Source organism: Tauraco erythrolophus, chromosome Z (assembly GCF_009769465.1).
Source record: "Tauraco erythrolophus isolate bTauEry1 chromosome Z, bTauEry1.pri, whole genome shotgun sequence".
In the NCBI taxonomy this organism is placed as follows: domain Eukaryota; kingdom Metazoa; phylum Chordata; class Aves; order Musophagiformes; family Musophagidae; genus Tauraco; species Tauraco erythrolophus.
Genome location: NC_141496.1, coordinates 86,093,340 through 86,099,339, shown reverse-complemented (window position 1 = coordinate 86,099,339; position 6,000 = coordinate 86,093,340).

Sequence of the window (6,000 nt, the reverse complement as noted above, 5' to 3'; positions counted from 1 at the left end):
TTACAGTTTTTAAGCTGAGGGAAGATGTTTCATAAAGGGATGAAAACCATTCTGCATGGGCCCAGTGAGTTAACTACGTGAAAGATTTTTTTTTTCCCCTGCCTTTGAAGTCTCTCCTTTGACTACTTAATGCAAAGTATACTTTAAACGTTTGCTGCATTCAAGAATATCACAGGAATCTAGAAAATATTTCTAAATTTTGCTTTTGATTCCCCACTTACCCACTACAATAATTTAAACATTATATAGACTGAATATTGGAGACAATGGCATACAGACAGTGGCGATACATCGACTTAAACCAATACTGTAAAGACCTAATGCAGTAATGCCATCTAATCACCTGATGCTATGATCTCTTCCTGTATTTTGGAGATGAGATCAGTTCAAACACTGCCTTTTCCCAACTGAAAGTATATCATAAAAAAAAAAAAAGGCCACAATTTCTGTGAATACTGCATGGAAAGAGAAGGGAACAGAAAAAGAAGGGTTAAAAAATTGTCTTGAAAAAACAAAGGACCTCGGTTCTTGCAATGCTAAAAGACTAATGTCTATAATAGAGGTTTGATTCTATTGCACTTTACTCAGGCATAGTAACAATGTGTTGAACTGGTAATAGGTACTTGTAATAGGTAGTAACATGTGCAAGTAATAGGTAGGAAATTGTCAGTCACTATCAGGAGGACTGACAGAACTGAAATCAAAAAAATTAGAGTCTCCAGCACAGGCTTTGCATTTATGTATCTATTTTTAGAATCAATTTGGTTCTTCTGTAGGAAAAAAAGAAACATTTTTGTTAGGGTTACAAGAACTGGTTTAGTTGAGTTGAATCCAACTCTGGCCTTTACTAAAGCTCTTTCTAGAAATGCATTTGCCAGTTAATTAACAAACTATTTCCAATAGGGTAAAAATTATGAAGCCTTAAGCATCTTTAGTATCTGTTAAAGGAAATTCCACTCGCTTTTTTAAAAGGTGGTTTAAAATTAAAGCCAGAATTTCATTAAAACTAATAAAAGAATCCGAGCTGCGTGGAAGGAATTTCACTCAGTTCTTGCTCAGTTTTCCCTGAGTTTTGCAACTGTTTGGTCTGCATGAAAACTAACACTCTACATTGTGAAAACGACACAATGCTGTGAAGGACTTCCCATCTCAGGAGACTCTCAGGTTGGTATTTCCAGGCTATTAGATTTCTGCTCTCTGAGCTGCTGAAGTTTCAGTGCTTTCCATAGTGATGCATTTCATTTACAGAAGCTGTGTTTTGAAGATGAGCTCATTCCGACAGACACTCTCTCAAATTCTTAAACCAGTTCTGAGGCAAAATAATCTTAATAACTCCCACCGAAGCTAGTTGTCACTGCAGCCGCTCAGCACCTAAGTGTTTTATTTCACTTTATCCCCAAGAAACCCTCACAAGAACTACAATCAGCAATAGCAAAAGCCCTTCTCAAACATCTTCAGAGAGGGACTTCAGGATATCAAGATGGAAATAAGCAGAACATGTTACAATGTAAACAGACCCAACATTAAAAAAAATAAAAAATAAAAATTGGAAAGTCACACTCCAGTGGCCAACTCACTTTCCAGACAAAAATTGCCAGGAGTAAAATGCAACGCTCCCCTTGCACTGGGAGATGACATCACTCAGCAACACGACATCACCATCTCCACCAATGAAAAGATGCACCCAAATGTTCAGAATTGGCATAACAGTCAGATGAAAAAATACTCACAGCATAGCTGCACCTGGCATTTAGTGTTGAAAAGAGTTTCTTAATTATGTCTTGTTAAAAGGACCAATATTTTCACCATAAATGTCTAACTATGCAAAATTACATAATCAAATCCACATTCAGTCTGTTCAGACTTTTTTTTTAACACTACCCTCACTAACAAAATTCCCTTTTTACGTGATGAAGATTTTAAGCAGTGCCAAAGCCATGCTCCCAGCTGTTTCCTATAATTGCTAATAAAATATCTGATCATTTAAAATGGTAAATTGCCACTAATAAAAATTTCAGCCCCAATGAGATGAAATAAAAGAACTGACAAAAAATTCAAAGATAAGAGTACTGGGTATCACAACCCTGTGTGTTAGGAATACAGAAAACACTGGTAAATCCCATACTGAGCGAACCTTTCTCTGAGATGATACGTACCACAAAATTCAGATCAAGCATCTTTGATAAAAATTACTATCATGAATCTCAGCTTGGTCATTTGGTCTTTCCATTGCCGTGAGCTGCCTGACAGTCAAACACAACTTCCACCCTATAGGACAACATGGAATGCAATACGAGCACTGTGTAAGAGGGAAGAATAGCTACAGTAAACCTGTTCCAAGGACAAGAGAATCAGACATGTCTCAGAAACCACTGTCAGTGCCACAGAGAAACATCATTGGACATGATATATGATTTAGAAGTGTTAAAATGCCCAGAATAGGAACAAGAAAGATACTCAAACTCTCTGCAATTGTCCTTTATGCCAATCAAACGCAGTTCCCTAGCTGTAAGCCCGCACGCAATTTATCAGACACAGTTGAACAGCTTCACATAGACTGGAGTGTAGGTAGGTATCACCAGCTAGGATGCTCTGAAAAGTACTCTCATATGGAAAAGCTACCTTCAAATGGTGCCACACTTAAGTTAGCCCAGCTGAAGCTGTTAAGCTTGCAGATGGTAAGACAGAGCTCTCATCAACATTCTGCCATAGCTACCAATAGAGTAATTTTTGCCAGAGTTTTTCCAAATGATGCAAAACAGAAGACTGAATCAGAACTATCAAAGCCATGAATGTAATTCAGGCCCTCATGGCTGAACTCAAACTGGAGCACTCATACCCTTTTTAGTCCCTGCTCCTCTCATCTTCTCCCAATCTCCGCTAAAAAAGTTTCGTGAATAGCTACCAAGTAGCTGAGATCATTTATCAGTTCAGCTCTAAGAAACCTCTCTGTAGTTACACTAAAGATGAAAACACTCTCTTCTACATGCAAAACAATGAAAGCTGTGAGTTCTTAGGCAAAAGCATACGATCATTTCAACATATATCTCAAATGCACCACAAAAATCTCCTTCATTCAGTTGTCCCCATGACACTGTGGAAGACTGCCCATCCCTTGTATAAAGCATTACAAGAACTTCAGCTGTGTTGCTTTATGGAATTACGAAAGGCTCAGTCTTACTTTCTTGTGCACAAATGGGTTTTGCAAAAGATGCAGGAGAGAGAAAAAAAAAGTAATCCTTGCCCGCAGTTGCTCTTACCCTCACACATTCTTAAGAGATTTTAGTAAGTAGATCCACACTAATTGTGAAAAGGGAAATAGGAAAACATGGATACAAATTCACCAGTTATCTCAAACATCTTCTTCACTGTCCAGCTGCCGCTACAAAAAGCCAGTTTGCATTGCTGCCCTAATGCTGCCTCATGCCTCCATCCATCATCTCACACACACCATCCATGGATGAAAGAAATTTGGTGTGAGCTTGCCCCATAAGGAACAATACATGGATTTCTGTATCTCTCCATACATGCACATATGCGGTCACACATAAATATCATTTAGCAGTTGTGTGGTAAATATCTTTACTGAGTACAGAACATTGAACATCCTGGAACCATTAACAAATTTGTAGCTCTCACATGGGACCCATACCCCAGTGGCCTGATCACTGTTGTATATAGGATGTTAGCTAGAACAGCTACATCAAAAGAGTCTTTCCCTAACATCTCAAAGCTGTGACCAAACAGGACTAGGGAAGTGATTGTCCTGTACTCAGCACGAGTGAGGCTGCACCTTGAATATCTTGTTCAGTTTTGGGCCCCTCACTACAAGACATTGAGGTGCTGGAGAGTGTCCAAGTGTCCAAAGAACAGCTACGAAGCTGGTGAAGGGTCTGGAGCACAAGTCTTATGAGGAGTGGTTGAGGGAATGGAGATCGTTTAGTCTGGAGAGAAGGAGGCTGAGGGGAGACCTTATCGCTCTCTACAACTACCTGAAAGGAGGCTGTAGCAAGGTGGTGTCAGTCTCTTCTCCCACATAACAAGGGACAGGACAAGAGGAAACTGCCTCAAGTTGCACCAGAGGAGGTTTAGATTGGATATTAGGAAAAATTTCTGCACAAAAAGGGTTGTCAGGCACTGGAACAGGCTGTCCAGGGAAGGTGTTGAGTCACCATCTCTGGAGGTATTTAAAAGACAAGTAGATGTGGTGCTTCAGGACACAGTTTAGTGGTGGACTTGGCAGTGTTAGGTTAACAGTTGGACTCGATCCAATCATTGGAAGGTCTCTTCCAACCTAAATGATTCTATGGTTTGATCTCAATTTTTAAAAATATCTATTTCAGCCTCTACTTCTTCTGCCTCTCCCAGCTGATTAAAAAAAAAAAAAAAAAAAGTATTTTCTCAATCCAAGCTACCATAGACAGTACAGAATGCATGAATGACTTGTTAAAACCATCTTCTGCATTTATGCAGAGTTAACATACATATTCTACTCATGGCCATTCCAAGCACAAAGTAGAAATTTCCTCTCTCAGCTACTGCTACCCCTGACCACAATACATCATTGTAAAAGCAGCAGTTACACAACAGAGGGGACTTGCTGTTCATCGAGTCCTGTAATTGAGACCGTTTCTCCCATTACTTGCAGAAATCCACTGACAGAACTGTATTTGCATGTATTCTTAGCTGTGATTTCTTAATCCAGAACTGTCAATGCAGTAGCAACCCAAAATCCAGTTTAATCCAGGCAGGTCATAATCAAGGTATTATCCACATCCTTAGGTTGAGCTACCCTACTAGCTCATCTAGCATCTGAAAGATTACTGTAAGCCTCAGAGACAGAGCTATGCTTCAGCACATTGCTTGGCTAGAACCAGAGGATCCTTCTCAATCCATATCTCAGTGCTACGCATTTAGGTCCTTGATCGCACGGTCCTCTAACACAATAATCAAATCACTGTTACCTCTCTCTAGGACACATTTCTCAAAGCCAAATATGGGTATCGTTTAAAAAAAAAGGAATGATACATACAGAATGAGGAACGGAGGGAGCAGATGCACTTGTACCTTATAAATAAATTTGTCTACTGTTTGGGGTTTTTTTTTTTGACTACATGTGCTTGTTACTCATGATGAATGACAATGCATACCAGCCTGATACAAACTCTGAGTGGGAATTTCACACTTTTAAACTCTTTTTATAAGACATGTAATCTGAATGAGGCAGAAAGATTTTTTTTTTCCCCTGCTAATAATTATTTTATTCTTAACCTGCAAATACAGGAGAATGGTTGTTATGACAAAGAGCCTAAAGCTGATCATTACTTTCAAGAAAAGTTTGCGTACATTCACAAGACTGACACTAATAAAACCACTAATGAATCCTCATATTTTCAGTCGTCTCTTCCATTCGTAAAGCTCTGCCCATGTATCTTTTCTAGAATCAGCATGCTTACAGAGGAAGCATCACTTGGTACTACATTAAAAGAGATTCAAAGCCAGTAACACCCGTTCGAAAGCAAGTCAAAAAGTGGAAAGCTCTTCTGTTAAGACAAGCAATCCACGCACATAAGAAAAACGGGAAGCCTCCCTGCCATTTGTTTATTACTATGACAAAAACAAGAAACACATGGTTGAATGGGCAGAACGGGGGAAAAAATACTTCCCGTTTTAAAGCTTTAAAAATGCTTTAAGATACCTTTATTTATGATTTTTCATATGCAACTTAGAGCAGTGCAGCCTGCTAGCCAACTGCTACTGCAAGCTCCTTCCCCCAGCCTCTTTTACATACCCACAGGAGCACAGCTGACAAACGTGCTTCTTCAAGGATGGAAGTACTGCAAAGGCACAGGCGATAGAGGAGACACGTTTGCTAAGAAAAACTGTTGTGGTTCAGGTCTTTCCCAGCAGATGCTCTATAGCAGCACAACAACAAAAAACCAGCATAAACCTTCTCTCTTCAGCAGCAGTCCCTGAAGACAATCATGTCAGAAGATGATG